Source organism: Hyperolius riggenbachi, chromosome 5 (assembly GCF_040937935.1).
Source record: "Hyperolius riggenbachi isolate aHypRig1 chromosome 5, aHypRig1.pri, whole genome shotgun sequence".
NCBI lineage: Eukaryota > Metazoa > Chordata > Amphibia > Anura > Hyperoliidae > Hyperolius > Hyperolius riggenbachi.
The window spans coordinates 111,543,888-111,567,118 of NC_090650.1; the positions used below are offsets into that span (position 1 = coordinate 111,543,888).

A 23,231-nucleotide genomic window follows, 5' to 3' on the forward strand; every position below is an offset into this window, starting at 1 on the left:
CTAAAGAAAATTAAGATGAAATTCCCTCTCTGTGTCCAGCTATTTCAAACTATGTTGAAATTTTCCATTTATGTAATACTCTACCTTCTAGCTAACTGCCGGATTCCCTATCTCAGATTTCTACAAATTAGAAAGATGAAGTCACCATACAGTAAAGGATGACATACTTTGCAAATTTCATAAATAATTAGGAGCAATCCTCTGGTGGTTATCTCACTCTGGAAGCAAGCCTGCCTGTTATTTGTGCTACACTAAATTCCCATACTGAAGTGAGTGAGAATTTCCGAGTTATTACGGTGATGCTCACCCTAAAGTAATTGCCGAGAGTTTCACAGTTTGCCTTGCCTGCTGTTCATTATTTTCGCCTTCTTATTTCCTATGTAGATTTGTTGATTCTCTCTCCAGTTTCTGTCTGTGTGTCAGATAATGCAATTCACCCATGCTGAATCACTGCTGAGACAGAACTTAAGGACTGCATTGTTCTAGCCAGTTTCAAAGAGAAAATATATTGGTGCCTACACATGGCAATTTCCAATAATGTCAGCTGTAAACAACTGAATTGCCATCAAACAAAACCACACACACAACATGGCAAAGTACACAAAAAGGTTTTGTCTGTTTCCTATCATTTCCCTTTCCAAAAATAGATGAAAATGTAAAATATAAGCAATAGTGATATATAATGGTAGACATTTCTTGCTCATATAAAGCTGAATAATTGAAAATACCTTGTTTTAAAAAGGCAGAAATATTTTTAGTGAATGGGCTTTTTAGGTTCTTTTAGATGTACGTATATGTATGCTGCTGGTGAGCTGGGGGCAGAGTGAGCCGAATAGCAGCTCACCCTGCTGCTGCTCAAATGCCTGGTGAAAATATCTGCACCATCTAAAAATGATTTATTTAAATCTCTTTAAAACTGACAAAAGCATAAATGCCAGTGTGTGCCGGGTCACCATGACGCACAGCGTTTCAGATTAAGCATCCTTTCTCAAATAGTTCCAGTACAGGTGTGCGTCGTGGTGACCTGGCACACACTGGCTTTTATGTTTTTGTCCGTTTTTAAACAGCTTTAAATAAATTGTTTTTAGATGGTTCAGATCTTTTCATCGTATACATTGAGAAGTCCCTGTGACTCCAGGGGTGATCACGGCACGTCAATATCCATTGGTACGGTTGTAGCTGGTAGAGGTTCAAATATTATTCTCCCTATGAGTCGTCACAATTTAGAGAGAGGTGTAATTCAGGGTCCGGTGACTGCCCCCCAATTGGAACCCTGAATTACCCTAACACGCCCCGCTCAGTATTACATTACTGCTATGGCAGCACCTAGTTTCGGCACTTAGTGCAGAGTGCCAAAACCATCTGGTTCGCCTTTTGGTCCCTTAGAATATTCGACTGGTTGTGCCTCATTATGAACCAATTCTATAAGGCCCCGTTCACACTTGCGTTTTGGCATGCAAACGGACCGGATCGTATCAGGACCTGATCCGGATTGGTACCGTACGGTTCCGTTCCGGATCCAATCCGGATCCGGTCCGTTTGCATCAGGACTGCTTCAGGCTGCCATCCGGATCCGTGGGGGAAAAAAAAATACCTTAAAATTTGTTGGGGCCTGCAGAAGGTGCACCTGGTGCACCTGTAGAATCAGGTCCTCCGCTGTAGGCCTCACCTCCGACATACTGCCAAAACAGCTCCAGCACGCGTGTCACTGCTGCTCCACTCCAGATATGCTGGGCCCATGTGTCCCCATTCGAAATGGCCGCTATAAATACGCATAGGAAGTGGGGTAGAACGTCCAGTGTTTGTCTCCAGTGTGTTCTGTGCTTCCGTTTCTCATCGCTTTCATATTTCCGGATGGTGCAGTCAGGCTCCGGTCCAGGTGCGTGGGCCGGATGATCCGGACCGAAAAATAGCGCATGTTGGAAAAGCGTCCGGAGTCCGGCTCCGGTCCGGCTGCGTACTGTATGGAACGGACGCGTGTGAACGTCCGCATAGTCTTTGCATTGCTATGCGGAACGTACGTTCCGTTTGTACAGTATACGGTCCGGATCCGGTCCGGCGAATCTGAACAGGGAATGCTAATGTGAACCGGGCCTAAGCCTAATCCCACCACCAAAAGCGATATTAATGAATGCCTTGCAGTGATGATGGTCAACAAGTCTGATGTCAGATTAAAATTAATTGACCACAGGAAAACTGCATGTACTTTGCTAACAGAGGCATAAAGGATACTGAAATAATTAGCTACCTTGAATAACTTTGTTTTTATGTTTTTTGTATTTATTTAATTAATTTGCTTATGTTATTTTATAAACAAAGCAATAATAAAGGGGTTTCTGTTCATTTGCCTTTCTTGGCAAAAGGCATTTTTCATTAAAAAAAAAATACATTTTGTAAAAGTGAATATCAGATGACATGAAAAGTCGACGTCAACATGAAGACAATAATGTTCTTAGTTAGCTAGGCTGGAAGTTGGAGCTATTCAATATGGCTCCCTACTTGCCAAGTTAAACAATGTGGCTACTATATTCACCATCAGGATCATTTTGATTTTTATATTGCAAATGTATTGGGATCTAGAAGACTCTGTAATGAAGTATAAAATCTACTACAAAACAGGACAAAACCATGAGTAAGTAGTTCTATGAGTAAGTAGTTCTAGGTCACTCATTCAGCAATCTAACCTCTTTCTTAAGGTGCCCATACACTTAATTGATTTCCCGGCGATAGACAGCAGATTGATCACTGTGAAAGAATCTGCTGGGAAATCGATGCACAAACGCTGACCTAACGACCAATTTCCGTCTGAAATCCATCGATCCCGTCGATCTGTCCGCACGGAAGATTTCGCTCGATCACTGGCGGGTCGGGAGTGCATCGACAGTGGCGTTCGAATATCTGACGACTGACGCTAGCGGCAATACATTACCTGTTCCGCCGGCGCGTGTCTCGCTGGGCTCCGGCTGGCTTCACTTATTGCCTGTCAGGGGAAGTTTAAACAGTAGAGTGCCCTCTACTTTTTAAACTTAACCCAACAGGAAGTTTAAACAGTAAAACGCCCTCTACAGTTTAAATTTCCCCTGACAGGAAGTAAAGTGAAGCTGGAGCCCTCAGCCCAGAGCAGAGAAGAGACAGCGGAGACTGGGGGACTTGCGCCGGTCGAATCAGGTAATGTACGCAGGGGGTGGCGGCGGCAGCAGCTCCACAGATTGTAAATCAGTTTCATAATGAAATCGATTCAAAATCTGTTTGCAGTGTAGGCAGCCAACAGATCCCTCTTTGATCAGATTCGATCACAGAGGGATCTCTCTGCTGGTCGATCTGGTGGCAATTGACCAGTGTATGGCAGCCTTTACACCACTGTGTGGATACTGGTGATGAATATGTTAACAGCAGGTGATGATTGGCCATAGCTATAGAAAAGGTACTGAGCTAGATTGTGGAAGTCTGCAGGTTACAACTCTTTGCTATTTGTGCAAACAATGGACAGAAAAGATTGTCTAGTTTGCTAAGAAAATATTTTGCATGATATGCTTGTTTATCATTAGGAACTATGCTGGATTGTTATCAAAGTGCCTTATCCAACTTTTTCTCCTGAGTTCTGCGTTTTCTCCCAGGAGATCCATTTACCTGAAGAGCTTTGCCATCTCCACTTTGCAATATGACATAATCATATTTAAACTTTTTAAAGAAAATTACATACTGTCCTGATGTCAAATGCATGTATTCAATAACAAAACAAAACAAAACATTCAGGCCCATATGCAGTTAACTTTTTCTCCTGAGTTTTCTCCTAAAAGATAATATTTCATCTTCTCTTTAAAATAACTTTTTAGCACTTGGAAATTGAAAAAGTACCAAAAAGTAGATGATGAAGTACTACGAATAATTTTGAGTATTTTATTGCTTGCTGGTGGTTCAAAATGCATTTTATTGGCAAGTTCTGAAAATATCACCTAGGAGAAAACTCAGGAGATAAAGTTAATTGCATATGGGCCAAAAACTCTAGGGCTAGATCTCAATCCTCCAAGATAGAAGATCAGTATTCTGAGATAATGAATCAATGCTGTGAATAACTACCTACATGTATTAGTTTTCTTACTTCTCTTGCTATCATATTGCTGTGTTGTCTCTGTTGCGCCAGTTGTCTTGCTTGTTCTGCTGCCAATGCCACGTGTACTGCAATCAATTCCGTGTACGACAACCATTGTACTCAATGAATAATGGCTTTCTGAGTTCTGAGAACCATTCTTTAAAGTGTTCCTGAATTCAGAATTTCTTTGGCAAACAAAAGTTTTAAGTGAGCTTCCCTCACAAAAATAATTCCACACATACCTTATGTTTGCAAATTTTAGACTTTCTGTAACAGCTTGAACTTTTTTCACAAAGAATGTGAAGTATTTAAAATTACCTATAACAGCATATTTCTTTCCATACCAGAATTTCTTTAAAAATGTATTTGAAATGGGTCTAAATTTCCAATGACAGCCACTCAGATAAGGTGGGAATGATGAGAGACTCCTGAGCGATGTGAATTGCTGTGCACTATTCTCATATGTTTTCAGAATTTCTCAAACTGGTTAGTGGACAGGATTTTGATTAAAGAAGGGGCATGGCTTCTGTCACCATATACAACAGGTCTTAGGTAGCAGAGATCAAATAACAGTGAGTACTAATGTATATTGTTAGCACAGATTCATTTCTGGGCAGCAGACACAATTAACGCATGTAACAGGTGTAATAAGACACTAACATCAAACATCAATTTTTGTCTGGAGTTTTGCTTTAACCTCTTGAGGACCATGGGCTTAAACCCCCTAGTGACCAGGCTATTTTGTTACAAATTAGTCGCTGCAGCTTTAAGGCCAAGCTGCAGGACCGCACAACACCGCACATAAGTGATTCCCCCCTCCTTTTGTCCCCACCAACAGAGCTCTCTATTGGTGGGGTCTGATCGCCCCTGAAGTGTTTGTTTGTTTTTATATAAATAATTTTGTTATTTTTTTTTTAATTAAAAATGTGTATTTTTTTATTTTTTTTCCCCTCCGTCCCTCCCACCCCCCATGCAGCCAATAATGGCGATCGGCTGTCATAGGCTTCAGCCTATGAGAGCCGATCGCTCTCTTGTCCCCCAGGGGGACAGCCGTGTCACACGGCTGTCCCCAGTACAGCGCTGCTGCTGATCGCAGCGCTGTACAGAGCAATAAAGAAGCGGTTTCGCCGTTACAGTCTCCCGAGCTGCGATTGCTGCTCGGAGACTGAAGGTGGAGCTCCGCTCTGCCCACCAAGCAGGAGATGCGCGCGCAGCCTGCACACAATCTCCTGCAAATGTAAGCCCCAGGACTTTACGCCAATCGGCGTTAGGCGGTCCTGGGGCTGCCGCTGCGGCCACGCCCATTGGCGTGACGCGGTCGGCTACTGGTTAAGCGGAACATTTTGTTCTTTATCTTTCACACCTGTCTGCAAATAAAATAACTGCTTTTTTAATTTTTTTTTGTAAAGTGGTTTTCGCATGGTGACAAAAGAGAAAATATATTATTTCAAAATCTTTTATTCAATGTGAATATGATATCATATACTTTAACAAAATGTATTACATTTTTACTATGATAATTACTGTCAAGAATATAAGTAAAGGCAGAAGAGATTTTTTAGTGCAATCTGCACTAATGGGGGTTGCTGGGAACCAGTTTGACCTTGAAAGTTTAGGCACACTTTTAAGACTATGAAAAACAAAAACAAAAGTTTGCTTTCTTAAAACAGAAAGAATTTGCGATAGTTCAGGTTGGAGTGAGCTTGAGATATCTCCCAGGGCATCACTGCTGAATATATGCAAATTAACCATTTTAAGGCTATGGTAATATACATTGGTCATGATGATAAGAAATGATACTGCAAAAGACTACAAAGCAATACAAAGAGTACAACAAAACCTTGCATTGGGCAGCCACTAGTTCAATCTCAAGTGCACAACCCCCTATTGCCATGATCTAATACTTATATTGCAATTATGCATGTTCCTAAAATCAGTCAGTCCTGACTTTAAGGCCCCATTCACACTTACAAAACGCAAAATGCCGGCATTTTGCAGGAGTTATTTTTCCGCGATTTCACTCGAAAAAATTACTGAACACTGTGGCTATTTTGCCGCGATCACGTTTAGCGCTTCTATAGCACTGAAACGCGATCGCCGGGAAATCGCCTGAAAATGGTGCAGGCGACGCGTTTTCGTTTCGCGTTTTTGGCCATTTTGGGCGATTTGCAAATCGCCCAAGTAAGAACGGGCCCATAGGGTTTCTTTACACTAGCACTTTTAAAAAGCGCTAGCGTTTGAGCGTTTTGCCGAAATTACGGCAAAACGCTCTAGTGTGAATGGGCCCTAAATACTATTTCTTTGCAGATTCTATTTTTAATTTTCTGTAAACTAATTCATTGTAACAATTTTTTCAGTGTTTAAACCATAAACCTTATATCAATAAATGCAAGTTGTGGATATACATATTATCTACCCAGAAAGAAAAGTACTTGTTACAGTTTTTACTGATAATTGAAAATATTCTTTTTTTTTACCTTTTAAAATTTCTTTTTTTACTTTATTAGGTTTTTACATATATTGTAAAGACAAAAGAATATGTAACAATATCATTTTCTTTCAGCATTTATACATACATGTGTAATTAACCTAACGAAGTAAACATTATTCTGACAGTTCGATTAAAGAGCATGTACAGCTCTACTAGGGAGTCATGTTAGGGAGTCATGCTCATGCATAAATGGAAATAGATGCTATACCTGTACATCTGCAGTGAAGTCAGATGCGTGGGAAAAGGGTTTCGTTTTAAAACACACTACAGATTTTTTTTTTATTTCAGTGGTATTTGAAATGCATATTGTATGTACTGTTGTATGCAAATGTTTAGGCATGCTAGGATAAATGGCATATTTAAATAGTTTGATCAGAAAAAAGAAGAAAACAACTATTCCAGAAATTAGTTTAAAAACATTACGTTTCCACATTTAAATTAAAGGGGCACTATGGTGAAAAATTGTAAAAATTAAAATATGTGTTATCCAGAGTAAAATGAGCCAAAAATTACTTTTCTCCTATGTTGCTGTCACTTACAGTAGGTAGTAGAAATCTGACAGAAGCGCCAGGTTTTGGACTAGTCCATCTCTTCATGGGGGATTCTCAGGGATTTATTTATTTTCAAAAGCACTTAGTGAATGGCAGTTGCTCTGTCCAACTGCCAAAAAAACTGTGTAGCAAGCAGGGAAGCTGGCCAGCATCATTGTTTAAATTATTTTTAGGGAATATCTTTATAAAGAATAAAGGCCATGCTGCGAATCCTCCATGAAGAGATGGACTAGTCCAAAACCTGTCACTTCTGTCAGATTTCTACTACCTACTGTAAGTGACAGTAACAGAGGAGAAAGGTAATTTATGGCTCATTGTACTCTGGAAAAATGTACTTCTTTTTTGTTTATGTTTGCAAATAATTTAACAATTTTACAATTTTTCGCTATAGTGCCCCTTTAATGCACAAGCGACAAGTGAAGGAGCACCGTGTGAAGAGGATGGTGTACCCAGACCTCTACTCCAGTGTCTCCAGGGGTAAACAGATCATATGGGTCAAGAATGGGTCGGCACAACCAAAATGTATTATAGCTCTTTAATGCATAGCAAACAAGGCAGCAGTAACAGATGCTGTTTCAAGCAAAGATGCCCTTTCTCAAACTGCAATACAGCCAAGTGACAATAACATCACACCAACACCTTTAAATACACAATCCCCTTGTGCATTGTCCAATCAGCACACACAGGGGTGGGGAGAGCTGCAGACCTGATGGGAAACAGGCTAGTCACATCCAAAACAGTATCTGTGTGTCAAAAAAGTGTGTAAGCACGCTTCCTACTTACTCTCTCATAGCAGGCTCTCATGCCATAGAGGGTGAGTAGGAAGTATGCTCCCCTGTTCCAGTTAAATGTGTCCATTTAAACTCACTGCATGCAGTGTATTACCATAATGTAATACATTACACTATGGGCTTGATTTACAAAGCGGTGCTAACCTACTTAGCACGTCTAAAGTCTTTAGACGTGCTAACCAGGGTGCTAATTAGGTTAGCACCGGATTTCTCAATCAGATCGCACGCTAACTTTGCGCGCGCTAAGTCCCATAGGCTTTAATGGGCACTTCGCGTGGAGCGCCCTGCGCTCTGTGCAGTGTGCGCGTACTGTTTTACGCACGTAAAGTTTTACGCGCATAAAGTTTTATGCACAAAAAACTCGACGTGCTAAGGGGGTTTTCACAGGCGTGCTAACAGTTAGCACCGCTTTGTGAATCAAGCCCTATGATGCTAACACAACACTGTGAATGTCGCATAAACTACTGCAGTAAGCAGTATTATAAGACTTTATAACACGCAACCATAACGTCCCACTGTGAACCTGGCCTCAAATGACTGCCAACAACCTCCAGGGAGGTTTGCCTGACACAAGGGTGGTGGTACACCATTCTTGCACAAACATGATTTATATGGAAGTGATTGCAGTGTTGCTTGCTAATCTTCGCCGAAGTCATTTTCACATCGAAAATGCTATTATCGATTTTGAGAAAATATTTGTGGAAATAGCTTGCATGTTCGGGCTTTCGCAGCTTCCATGAACATCCGCAAAAAGTGTGAAAAGCTATATTTTTACCACAGAAAAAATATTTTCAATGGCAATTTTTTTCTCAAAAATCGAATTTAACATTATTGTCGTGAAAATTAATTCGAAAAGAACATTGGAATTTTTGCTCATCACTGTGGAAGAGTTATCAAAAAGAAACTTTACCCGCAACATCATAGCTAGAGACAGTGGCCCTGATCCAATTCACTTTTTCTCCTAAGTTTTAACCTATGTGATATTTTCATACTATACCTAAAACACATTTTAATGAACCAGCAAGCAAGAAAATACTAAGAAAAATGTTGATAGTACTTTTTATAAACAAGTAACGTGGATTGATGACTTAAACAAAGAAGCTAAATTACCATAATCGCAAAAGGTTTCAAGGGAGAAACAATAATCTGCATCTGATAAAAGAAAACCATTGCCAGCTGTTAACCATTTAAGGATGACGCTAATTGAAATCTACGCCCTGTTTTGATGCGGATTTGGCTGCCAGGGCGTACATTTCAATGCACCGACGCTACACATTCTCGCCACTTTCATCGCTCCCGACAATCTCGCCACTATCTCCCCACCGTACCTCACTCACTCTGTCATCTCTATAACGGCAGAGCCCTGTGAGCGGGTCAGGATTTCATTGGCTCCTGACCCTGTCTATCAATGTAAGCAACTCCTATTGGCTTAAATTAATAGACAGGGTCAGGAGCCAATGAAAGCGGCTCCTGACCGGCTCACAGGAACTCTGCTGTCATAGAGAGAGTGGCTGAGGTTCCTAGCATGTACACGTGGATGGCGGTTGCGGTGGGTATGTGCAGTAATTTGTTGGTTTTCCACTGTTTCTTGTACCAGCCATCTCTGGTCCTTAAGGGGGCACAGACCGCTGGTCCTTATTGTAAGTGGTTGACAATAGAGATTCATTATGTTTTGTGGTTGTATGGCAGCCAGTGGTACAGAAAACATTGTTTGGGAAGAGAAAGGACCTGATTCTAGTAGATATGTGTAATGATCCGCTCAGCTGGCTGCACAGGAAGACAGCTGTTTGACCATTACTCTAGTCTGTGGGCTGCAGGTCTCTGGAAGAGAGACCTGTCTTTCCTTTGCAAGTTTCTGACCTGCTCTGAGGAATTTGCATACATTTGTTATGCAAATCACCTAGCTGCCTCCTTTGAAGGCTGGCAGTATAAAAGCCATGTTTTCCCAGAATCCTTGGCTGGTCATCCTTTCATGGTTTGTTACTGAGAAACACTCCTTGAGTGTCAGCCTTCCCTGTTGGTTTGTTAAAGTTATCTTAGAGTCATTCTTGGGACTGTACTAGGCAGCTCCTCTAGTGCAGTTAGCTTGCTTATCTGTTTTGTCTGTGTTGCCTCTCTGCTGCGATTGTCCTGTCGCCAGCGGTGGTCATCAGGAAATCATTCTGTCTGTCTGGGGGTGCTAACCAGAGCAGCGGTTGCTACTGGTAGCCCCTTCTGTTCTTCTGTTTGGATCGCACTAGCCCCTAGCAGTAGCGGCTGCGGATCCTTCTGATTTGTGTTCCTGAACCCGGATCGCACTCACTCTGGCGGAAAGAGCAGTGGATCTTTCCTATCCTGTTCCTGAACCCGGATCGCACTCGCTCTGGCGGAAAGAGCAGTGGATCTTTCCTATCCTGTTCCTGAACCCGGATCGCACTCGCTCTGGCGGAAAGAGCAGTGGATCTTTCCTATCCTGTTCCTGAACCCGGATCGCACTCGGTCTGGCGGAAAGAGCAGTGGATCTTTCCTATCCTGTTCCTGAACCGGGATCGCACTCGCTCTGGCGGAAAGAGCAGTGTACCTTTCCTATCCTGTCCCTGAACCCGGATCGCACTCGCTCTAGCGGAAAGAGCAGTGGATCTTTCCTGACCTGTCCCTGAACCCGGATCGCACTCGCTCTGGCGGAAGAGCGGTGGATCTAATCTCTCATATTCCTGTTTTCCGTTTGTCTCTTGTCTGATACGAACGCTTGCTGTAGGCTCGGTGAGGTAACCGTTTAGCAAGCGTTCACGTTCTCTATTTTTGTGTTTGTCTGTCATTGGTTAGTCAGGGTGGCGTGCTTGTCTCTGTTGCGCTTTTCGTGTGGAGACCGCGCCGTTAACACGTTCGCTGTTGCGAATGAGTGCGGTGTTCGCGTTTAGCTAGCATTTGTTATTTTTGTTATTTTCTCATTGTTGTTTGCTGTGCCTTTGCTACTCTCGTGCTCTGTCCTTCTCTGTCCGGTGTCTCTTGGCAATCGCCATTTTCTGCGATTGCGTTCTTACTTTGCTTCTGCTGATGTGTGTTCACCGTCGCTGGGTGGCGACTAGTTTGGGAAACACACATTTAGTCTATCTCTGTGCTCTTCACTTTAAGGGCTGTTCAGCCTTGCATTGCTTTAGATCTGTACAATTCCCATCTGGCATCTGTGGCCGTGCAGAGGCTGTGCTCGTCTGCACTCCACAGCGCCATCTGCCGGTGGGAATCGCTCTCTGCTGGTGCATTGCACCTAGCCTGGGTTCACCTATTTATACGCTTGTGGAGGGTTTCCGCTGTGTCAGTGCGCATCTTGTGCACTGACCACGAAAACGATTCTGCAAACGTTACAGAATGACCAGCCAAACCGAAATTTCCAGGGTAGAGGGAATGTTTGATTTGCTTCAGATTTCATTGCCCAAGGCAAAGGCATATGTGGATCCTATTATAGGTAGGATCTTACATTATATTAAAGCAGTTAAAAAATCTGTGCATGTTCCTGATCCCAACCCATATGAAGATTACCTTGATACAGGGTTGTTTGAACCTCCATTTGCCTCATGGGAAATTGGGGCCTTGATGGAAGAATTTGAATTTGATTGGAAGGCCTTTTGCGATTTTTACATCGTAAAAAGCGAAGATGTTCTGAATGATTGTCTCGATTCTATGCATGTTTTGATTGATTCTGATGAGTGTGACGAGTGTTTTGTGGATCCGGTGATTTGTTGATGAATTGCACACACACCAACCAATTAATTTCAATAAAGAGACATCATTGTCACATGATTATTCCTGTCTTTCTGGGGTAAAGCAAGTGAGTTTAAGCACTGTGCGACCTGAAATGAATGGGTGTGCCTCGTTTGTGGACACCTTTGTGAATTCTGATAGATCTTCTTCTGTTTGTTTGGAGTTTAAATCTGTGCGATCTGATGCCTGTTTTTCACATAATCCTGCTATGGAGAAAACTCCTAAAGTATGCAGCCTCAAAAGTAACCCTTTTAACACCTTGCAGTCCGCTCCACAGATTGCGGAGGCTTGCGCTTCATAAGCGTCAGTTTCGCAACCTAAAGCGATCGTGGATTCGCAAATTTTGCGTTCTGTCTCCTCGGATTCGACATCGTTAGCCGAGTCTAAGGGTGAGACAGTTTTTTATTTTTGCGAATTTGACACTGAAGCATCTTTGCTCTGTCCAGAGAAGATTTCTCTGAGCCTGCCCTGTACCATGAATAAAAACATGATGTCCACTCGTACTGAAATTTGTGAGTCCCTTTCTTGCTCTGAAAGTACTGACTCTCTACCCTGTACTCTGGATGAGTCAGTTTTGCCTGCAGTGAAACGAAACTCAGAAAGTCAGAGCTAGTTTTACTAGATATTCCTGTGTATCCTTGTCTTGATGATGAAATTCAGTCTCAGCTTATGGTGGAACCATTCCTGGGACATCTGCCCTGCCTGCAGAGGTATTTAATGTTCGACCTTGTAACATGGATAGTTCAGAATCCTTCTTAGAAAACTTGGAAAATGACACTTCTGAGGTCTTGTTTGATGTTTTGGAGGTTTCCAAGTCCCTCCTAAAGGGTGCAGAACTTCTAGGAGATGCCTCCTGCCCTCCAGATCCGTCTGAGGTTTTGCCCACTTCAGTAGGCATTGCTGTTGTGCTGACTACCTTTGCAGCTTTATTGGAGCTTCACTCATGTGTAGTCAATGATGATATTACAGTCACAGAAATTTCTGAGTTTAAGTCCGAGTCTTCTTTTGAAAGACCGGTACCTGTGATCTCTACTCGTGATGATTTTCTGCCCGGTCCTGGTTTTGGTCTTGTCGTGTCGGACTCTGAGGTTGGCAGTTCCCCGACATGTCCTGAGGTTTCTCCTGTGCTGGTGTGCCCCGATGTACTCTGTGACCCAGAAAGCCCAAGTGTGCCTCGGTTACTAGCATGCTCAGATGCTTCCTCGGTGGAGACATGTTCTGATATTGCCTGCCTGCTTGCATGCCCAGAAGTGGTCCCTGAAAGTCCTGATCTTGATGGGTGTCCTAGTAATTCTGAATCCAGAATAATCATAGGTTCCATAGGGGTTCTTGGTAGTTCTCCATGTGAGCCTGGTGAGCGTTCTGGCCTCTTGGGATCTCTGCGGAGCTTCAAAGGGTTCTGGGAGATTCCGGGAGAAATTTTCCTTGGTAACCTGGATAGGATCAACAGTGGCTTTTGTGTTGAAAGGGACACGTCGAACAGGTATTGTGGCAGGTTTGGTATTTTCGGACGCTCCCTGGAAGGTGGTGGGTATTGTCTGGAGGGTGTCGATGGCTTCTTCTCTGGCATTCACAGTCCTGATGGGTGTTACGCTGAGACTTGTAGTACTGATGGGCATGTTTCGATGGCTTCTGTTTCCGATGAGGTCTGTTTCGGGTGGACTGACTCTGGAATTGGGCCTTGTCGGGCTGTCCCGACCTTCATGAGTCTTCAGTTAGAGTTTTTTGGAAACGCCAGTTTTGAGAGACGTCTGGAATCCGTCCCTAGAGGGGGAGGGGGGGGGGGGGGGTACTGTAATGATCCGCTCAGCTGGCTGCACAGGCAGACAGCTGTTTGTCCATTCCTTTAGTCTGTGGGCTGCAGGTCTCTGGAAGAGAGACCTGTCTTTCCTTTGCAAGTTTCTGACCTGCTCTGCTGCTGAGGAATTTGCATACATTTGTTATGCAAATCACCTAGCTGCCTCCTTTGAAGGCTGGCAGTATAAAAGCCATGTTTTTCCAGAATCCTTGGCTGGTCATCCTTTCATGGTTTGTTACTGAGAAACACTCCTTGAGTGTCAGCCTTCCCTGTTGGTTTGTTAAAGTTATCTTAGAGTCATTCTTGGGACTGCACTAGGCAGCTCCTCTAGTGCAGTTAGCTTGCTTATCTGTTTTGTCTGTGTTGCCTCTCTGCTGCGATTGTTCTGTCGCCAGCGGTGGTCATCAGGAAATAATTCTGTCTGTCTGGGGGTGCTAACCAGAGCAGCGGTTGCTACTGGTAGCCCCTTCTGTTCTTCTGTTTGGATCGCACTAGCCCCTAGCGGTAGCGGCTGCGGATCCTTCTGATTTGTGTTCCTGAACCCGGATCGCACTCTCTCTGACGGAAAGAGCAGTGGATCTTTCCTATCCTGTTCCTGAACCCGGATCGCACTCGCTCTGGCGGAAAGAGCAGTGGATCTTTCCTATCCTGTTCCTGAACCCGGATCGCACTCGCTCTGGTGGAAAGAGCAGTGGATCTTTCCTATCCTGTTCCTGAACCGGGATCGCACTCGCTCTGGCGGAAAGAGCAGTGTATCTTTCCTATCCTGTCCCTGAACCTGGGTCGCACTCGCTCTGGCGGAAGAGCAGTGGATCTTTCCTGTCCTGTCCCTGAACCCGGATCGCACTCGCTCTGGTGGAAGAGCGGTGGATCTTATCTCTCATATTCCTGTTTTCCGTTTGTCTCTTGTCTGATACGAACACTTGCTGTAGGCTCGGTGAGGTAACCGCTTAGCAAGCGTTCATGTTCTCTATTTTTGTGTTTGTCTGTCATTGGTTAGTCAGGGTGGCGTGCTTGTCTCTGTTGCGCTTTTTGTGCGGAGACCGCGCCGTTAACGCGTTCGCTGTTGCGAATGAGTGCGGTGTTCACGTTTAGCTAGCGTTTGTTATTTTTGTTATTTTCTCATTGTTGTTTGCTGTGCCTTTGCTACTCTCGTGCTCTGTCCTTCTCTGTCCGGTGTCTCTTGGCAATCGCCATTCTCTGCAATTGCATTCTTGCTTTGCTTCTGCTGATGTGTGTTCACCGTCACTGGGTGGCGACTAGTTTGGGGAACACACATTTAGTCTATCTCTGTGCTCTTCTCTTTAAGGGCTGTTCAGCCTTGCATTGCTTTAGATCTGTACAATTCCCATCTGGCATCTGTGGCCGTGCAGAGGCTGTGCTCGTCTGCACTCCACAGCGCCATCTGCCGGTGGGAATCACCCTCTGCTGGTGCATTGCACCTAGCCTGGGTTCACCTAATTATACGCTTGTGGAGGGTTTCCACTGTGTCAGTGCGCATCTTGTGCGCTGACCACGAAAACGATTCCGCAAACGTTACAATACGAACAAATTCTTACAATTCTCAACAGCAAAGGAGCTGAACCTAAACGTAACTCAGAATCCACCATAAGTTACTTGGTGGAAGGCAAGCTAGATGTTTTGGAATTGCCCTCAAAGTTTTTTGACTCAAATATATTTCGAAATTCAGCGGGTATACAGTATATTAAATATGCTGTGCATACAAGAGGGCTCACTAATGTATTGAAATTACAATCGGGTACTTTAGAAAATTCCCCTTCTCTTTTCTCAAAGTAGCATGTCATTGCTTTATCAGTAAAATTCTCCAATCAGGAGGCAGCCAGCAATAAAATCCTGATAGATGTACAAGCTTTTTTTTTTAAAAATGAACCTCAAATGTCTACAGTTGATCTTGAAGATGATTTATTTTAATTTTTTGCTTTTTGACAAAAAATGCAAAGTCGTTTTTTTATTTTTTATTTTTACAAAAAATGCATAGTGTTTAATGTATACAGATATTTTCTCCAGGGCTGTAAGAGAAAAGTGAATTATGTTTCTGTTTTATAGGAGGACAAAGGGACATTCGGTAACTGAGCATGAAAGATCTACTGTATCCGAACAAGAAAAAAAAATGCTATTTTTAAAATTGAGGTTAATTACTTCATTAGAATATCACCCCGGAGAGCATGACAATAGAGAGTGTAGCAAACATCGGAAAGCTCATTAAAATCTATGAATCTTCACTCTACTAAATATTAATAAAATGCAAGGCATGATTTACCGAAGTGCAGCTATCATTGATCTTTAAACATTGGCTGGTTAGGATCTGATGATCTTTCATACGTAAGATGCCTTCATCATTGTAACAACAATTAATGGAGCTGTTTTCCCCTTGTAAATTGTGCTACAAAAATTCCCAAGGTCTTAAAGGGCAGTTTTTGTCCCTAAGTATAGCTATTTTTTTTCTGAGTTTTCTAAGTATACATTTCGATAATGAGTTTTTAATTACAGGAAGACTTTCAAATCTGTAGAAAACAAAGACTATATATAAAGTTCAAGGATGTTAATGAATATTTTGGTGGCAAGAAGTTAAATATGTTTTGTGGTTGAGAGGAGATGTGTAAAAAATAAGTAGATTAATGCAATTACAATAAAAAAAAATATGTTTATTATACTATTTTTCATTGCGGTTTTATTTATTGTTTTTAGAAGTTTTTAAGTGAACAAATAAATACATACATAAATAAATACCCTAAAATGCCTTGAAACTATTAACTACTTCCATACCAGCAGTCTCTGCCCCCTTAAGGACCAGAGACTGCTGGTACTGTATAGTGGCGCCTCCCGTGGAATACTGACGAATCGCGCAATAATCCACTGCTCCAGCCGGTCATGCCACTTTGTCCCCACCACAGGTCCCTCTCTATCTGCCATCCCTTTGACAGCAGGGCTGTCAACTAGGTCAGGAGTCGTTTTCATTGGCTCCTGATACTGTCAATCAATGTAAGCCAATGGGATTGGCTTACAGTGATGACAGGGTCAGGAGCCAATGAAATCGGCTCCTGACCAGCTCACACAGCTCTGCCGTCATATATAGATGGCAGGGTGGATGAACTGCGGCGGGGAGACAGCGGCACAATCTGCGGGAGCAGCGGAACCGCGCAGCGACGATGTTTGAAATCCACGTCCTGTCAGATCCGCACAGCCACAAGGACATAGATTTCAACAGCGTTGGTCCGGAGCCGGTTAAACAACTTTCCTTATCTCCTGGAGTCTTATCATATGAGAGTGTCCACAAGAAAATGCACTCAGCTCTACAGCTATCAGGAGCCTTTTCCCTTTTGACACACAGAGCAGTAGATAAGTCAACAAGAGCAAGGTGATTACATGGAATATATTGGACAGACTAGAAGCCCATTTTTTCTCTCATACACAGCTCTATGACTAAACTGCATACAACATCACAAATCAATATCTTTGCTTATAGTATTGGGCTTTTACCTGAAAGAAAGTAGTAGGGACTATTTTTACACAGATGAAACAACTTCAGGACAAAGACAGACAGAATAACTATATGGCTAAAGAGATGGGAAACATATTTTATTATTTAACAAGGCTATAATTCCTCTTTTTAATTAGATAATTATTTTATTGTAGGATTACTTTTAGCCCTTTTTGCATTAGATATGGGCCCTGAACAAGTAAACTTGACGTGCACAGGGAGCATTTGACATTTTTACCATTACTAATTCTGGGGTAGCACCACCCATTAACCCATTAGTGCCAGGTGTGTTACCATGGTAAAACCCACATTGCTATATTAATGCTTGTAGCGCCATGTGTTACCATAGCAATGTTTGCATTTACCTGGTAACACACGTGACACTAATGGGTTAACGGGTGGAGCTCCTACGTATGCAGCAACTTTACTGCAGTTTTTGCATTGAGGCCATTCTCTCCTTCTCTTACAATCTCTTCTCTTTCTTCGCATCACCTCTTTTGCTCTCCTCTTTTCTCTTTTTATACATTTTTTTTGCGTACTTTAAACATTGCACAACATATCTTCGGTACATAAACTATCACCTAGTACAATAAGTTTTGAATTCAGATTTCTCTTTTTTGTACTATTGTAAAGATTACCCTGACCTTCACAATTCATGTACACTTGTGAATTATATTTTATTATCAATTCAGACAGTTTTCCTATATTCCTGTGTGATGGAGTAGCCCAATGTTAAGGTTGTTTCATTCTTTCTACCTTGTGGCATGTTTAACAAAGCTAGCAAATTCTGAATACATGTAGGCATCAGAAAGAATAACGGGTCTCTGAATTATAACAAAAAATGATTAAAACCAAGTCAATACAATTATTCTACAGATATTCTCTACATCTTGCAAATATTTAAATAGTATCTGCATTAATGGACTTTACAAATGCTTTATATTCACAAATTTTACAGAATGGCTGAACACGACAGTACAATCAGACTAAAATAAATAAAAAAAAAGAAAGAAAGAAAGAAAGAAAAGGAAATCAGATTGTCCAAACAAGCCCCCCAAAAAGTGGTGCACATTTAATGTAAGTTCACACTATGTGCATTGCATAACGCCTATGCTTAGATGTGGGCATAATGCAATACACACTCTACTGGTTAAAACATGGTTGTTTTTTTTCATAGCATGAAGAATTTGCTATGTAATATGTACATTACCACAAACATCATCCAGAAATGTGAAGCACGAAAAAAGAGCTCCAGTAACCCTTTCTGTAAAAACAGCGAAGCTCCTCTAATAAAAGCCGCATTTTGCCGCATGATAGGGAATTTTGGATGCACGGTGGTCAGCAGCTAGCGGCAACCTCAGGGAGCTGATTTTTGCTTTTAGAATAGCAAGGATATGCGGCTATGAAGGTAAATTTCAGCAAGCCAATTTTTTTTTCTGCAAGCCTGTCTGCGGAAATTGCCCCCTCTTGCCGCTAATTGGGTGCTGAAATTTACCTTCACAGCCGCATATCGCAGCTCAGGGGAAGGGGGGGTTAGCTTTAGGAGGAGGATTTAGGCATAGGCACCACCAGGGGGGGTTAGATTTAGGCACCACTAGGGGGAAGTCTTAGGGTTAGGCACCGCTGTGGGGTTAGGATTAGGCACCACTAGGGGGGTGTTAGGGTTATACACCGCCAGGGGGTGTTAGGGTTAGGCACCACCAGGGGGGTTAAGGGTTAGGCACCACCAGGGAAGGGTTCTGTGTGAGAGCAGGGTTAGGTTTAGCAATAGTAAAATATTGGTTAATATTACCGATCTTTTACTATCAAAATACAGTACCAGAATATCTCTAACTTGAGCAATATTTTACTAGCGGCAATCTCCTGCGCCCTTTTTTCCAGTTGTTTTTTTACCTGTATGCCAGAAATTAACTGTAGAGAGTTGGGAAAATGTGTTGGGAAATGTGTGACTATACCCATATAATTGTATGGGCAGCACATCCGTATGCAGCAATGAAGTTTCACAAAAGCGTGATAACTGTTATCACGCTGTGAAAAGTACTTTGCGCGAGTTTTAGCGTGAAAACGATTATCGTACGATAAATTTGCATTATTGAGCGAACACAAATTTTTGCACGCAATAACCGGTTTTTGCACGAAAACATGCTAAAGCGTGCGCAAAGCACTTTTTCACAGGCGTGATAACAGTTATCACGGCTTTTGTGAATCAAGCCCATTGTTTGGTGTGGAGTTATGGTGCTAAGTACAGGTAAATAGTAGCCCTGCATGTACAGCAAACATAATGTTATTTCCAGTGAAGCAGTCTTATTACATTTTAAGATACACAAACTCATGGATAAGGGATTGATGTGAAAAATATTGCAGTAAGGTGAGTTTCTCTCATCATATTCATTACTGGGTACCAGATCTTACTGAATGCCTGATTCATCAAAACTATGTGAGTGTTAGCTCAAGTATGGACCAGAGCATTATAACTAGGCACCAATCATTATGTGCTGTAGCTGGTTTGGCAACATGGTGGTATAGTAGTACTCTCACCCTGCAGTGCTGGGTCCCCAGTTAAAATTTGGGCCAGGACACTATTTTCACAGAGTGTGTATGTTCTCCCCATGTCTATGTTGATTCCTCTGAGTACTTCAGTTTTCTCCCACTCCTCCCCCCTACCCCCCAAAAAGCAGATAGATTAATTGGCTCCCTCCAAAATTTACCTTAGACTGAAATAGGAATGTAACACATTGGCTGACTATGGTAGTTCTTTTCTTCAACTAACTTCCCACTAGCGCTACTTATATTTATTGACACAACCACAATTTTCTAGCAAGTTACATATAATAAAATATTACAGCCCCCTTGTGGTTTATTTACTATAATTGTAATACAGTTTGGGCAAATGTGTATGTGGTTCTCAGACCCTTGTACACATTAGCCAGGGAAGTATAGTTTGACTGAGTTTACTAACTTTGAGGTTGAAAAGCATCATAAACGACCACCTTTTATTACTACTTAGCCAGAAAGTGTCAAAGAGTTCCAATACCTGCTAGCAACACATATGATGCTTTGAGAGAAGGGGCGGTTATATCAACTCTCCATATAAAAGACTCCTTCCCCTGGGCTGATGGCTGTAGGAGTTGGTGAATAGAGAGGAGGAAAATGCCCAAATCCATGCACTGCTCTATTCTCAGTGCTTTGTACTGTGCATGTAGATAATGGGTGCACAGAGATGTAAGTTGCTCATCCTGTTAGTGGGCTGAGAGGGACATGGATATGCTTCACTGCCATAAGAGCAATGTAACTAGCTAGAGAAAAATAGCAGCTACCTAAGGTGCACATGTGTGCGTTGTGGAAGACTTTGGGCTGAACCAGCATTGCTTCCTCGCAGGGAGAGTTCCTTAGCAGTACACAGACAGCTGCATTTTGACTCCCTTTCTGAGAATGAACTATGCTGCAAGTTCATCGCCAGCTCCAGAGCCCAATGGAAGGAAGAATATGAAAATAGGTTATAACAGATACAAACAATTTAATTTCAAACAAGTTTTTATTTGTTGAAAAAAAACATCCTCACATATGTTACACATTTTATTTGTAAAATAAAAATTTCTTCATAGTGCCCTGAAAAATAGCCCGAACTAGAGCTTTTAAACAATAAGATAACTAATAACAAAATTAACGATGCTGTTTAGGTATTAATAAAAAGTGAATGTTTTTATAACAAAATAGTACCATGAACTAAGCTAATTGGCTTATGTGGTCTTGGTTTTCAAGAACAGTGGTAAGCCATTAAAACAGTACCACATAATCCCATAGCACCGATTAATGTACTTTTGCAAAGTATAGTTAAAGCAGATAATCATATCAGACCACAATCCTCACTGCTCTACAGTGCAGAAAGATAAAACAGGAGATAAGCAGAAAATATTCCCCACAGCTGCGCTGCCAGATACCATAAAGATAAATTGGCCAAATAACTTCTTCATATTTCTGTTTGTCATCTAGTTTTAAAAATAGCCATGTCTGAAACACGGTATAAAAGATCCTATGAGAATTGTACCATGTAAAGGATTTCAGTGTTTAAGAAACATTCATAAGTTTGCCAAACATTGAAAATATTGCATATTTTTTTTAAATCTTCTGTAATGCATTTATTATTATTATTTGGTATTTTTACAGTGCCAACATCTTCCGCAGGGCTGTACACAGGCATATGTCTATGTGTGTATCATAGTTTAAGGCCAATTTAGGGGGAAGATGATTAACTTATCTGTATGTTTTTAGGCTGTAGGAGGAAACTGGATTTCCTGGAGGAAAGCCACCCAGGCACATGGAGACCGTAAAAACTCTGTGCAGATATTGCCCTGGCTGGGATACGAACTGGGGACGCAGTGCTCCAAGGCAAGACTGCTAACCACCGAGCCACCGTGCTGCCCCTACTATGCCCCTATGTATAACCAAACAATACTCCAATTCACTATTGTCTACTTGACATATATCCTTTATTAAATATTGTATACAAAACACCCCATACCCATTAAAAAGAGCAGTACTGCGATGACATGCCTAAGCTAACCACAGCCGGCTGTGACACACACCACGGTCTCCACTGCATACATTCCATGCACATATACACTCGTACAACTCCCGGGAGTTTCCAATGTGTTGTCTGCTTTCAGCAGAATTTACTCAATTGGCTCCAGGATAGTCTCTCGGTGTCACATGCAAGGGTTAATGCCAAACGATCTTGTGTTAGTAGCAGTGTCCCAATTATTCGCAGAGGGTTACCTCATGGACTTTGTCATTTAGCGTTAGTGGATGTTAGCAGTAGCAGAAAGCACACATTGCATAATTGGGGTTGCCGCTGAGGGCTCTCACCACCTCCTGCGCGTTGTCCCTCTTAGTCTGGGTCTGATAAACAGTCCTATTGATGTGCTCAGCGTCTCTGCAGTGTTCATATCCACCCTCCGCCACAGATGTCCGTGTGCTAACGTATCCGCTATGCTGGGTTCCCTTGGAGCTGTTTTCAGCGTCGCACCACGCGAGACCCGGATGTGACGTCACCGCTATGCTCTCGACATCACTAGTATCGGCCGCCCACCAGCCTTCGTCAGATGTTGTCTGACGAAGGCTGGTGGGCGGCCGATACTAGTGATGTCGAGAGCATAGCGGTGACGTCACATCCGGGTCTCGCGTGGTGCGACCCTGAAAACAGCTCCAAGGGAACCCAGCATAGCGGATACGTTAACACACGGACATCTGTGGCGGAGGGTGGATATGAACACTGCAGAGACGCTGAGCACATCAATAGGACTGTTTATCAGACCCAGACTAAGAGGGACAACGCGCAGGAGGTGGTGAGAGCCCTCAGCGGCAACCCCAATTATGCAATGTGTGCTTTCTGCTACTGCTAACATCCACTAACGCTAAATGACAAAGTCCATGAGGTAACCCTCTGCGAATAATTGGGACACTGCTACTAACACAAGATCGTTTGGCATTAACCCTTGCATGTGACACCGAGAGACTATCCTGGAGCCAATTGAGTAAATTCTGCTGAAAGCAGACAACACATTGGAAACTCCCGGGAGTTGTACGAGTGTATATGTGCATGGAATGTATGCAGTGGAGACCGTGGTGTGTGTCACAGCCGGCTGTGGTTAGCTTAGGCATGTCATCACAGTACTGCTCTTTTTAATGGGTATGGGGTGTTTTGTATACAATATTTAATAAAGGATATATGTCAAGTAGACAATAGTGAATTGGAGTATTGTTTGGAAAATTTGGATCACTATTTAGCTCCCCTAATTAGGGTAGACATCATCAATTCCAATTGTTTATGCGCAGGATATTGTTGGATTGTATTGCCCTATGTATAACCAGTGATAAAGGCAGGGGCATAACCGCGCACTGATGGGAACCTCAGTTCTGCGTAACATGTTGGCACTTTATAAATACAATAAATAATAATAATAATAACCTCCACTGAAAATTTCATAGCACTCCAGACTTCCATATAAGTATGGCCAGCATTGCACCCTTTCCCTACCTCAACCTCAAATTGTGTCCAATATATTATGCCACATAGCGTTAAAACAGGTAAACAACCTATACCAAGCAGATGATAATTGACCATATATTTTATGATATGTACCTAGCTTAAGCAAGACTGCATTTCCTTTCATTTACAGGATTGCCTAAACAAAAATACAAACATGTTGTCAAGTACTCTTCCTGTATGTGATTGTGTGATAAGGTGCAAAAAGTAGACAGTAC

At 42.3% G+C, this 23,231-nt stretch overlaps 1 protein-coding gene across 2 annotated transcripts in view; it reads right to left on the minus strand.

Moving 5' to 3' along the window:
- Window positions 1–23,231, minus strand: part of ZNF385D (zinc finger protein 385D) — a 496,219-nt gene that overhangs the window by 190,111 nt on the left and 282,877 nt on the right. The window lies entirely within an intron of this gene.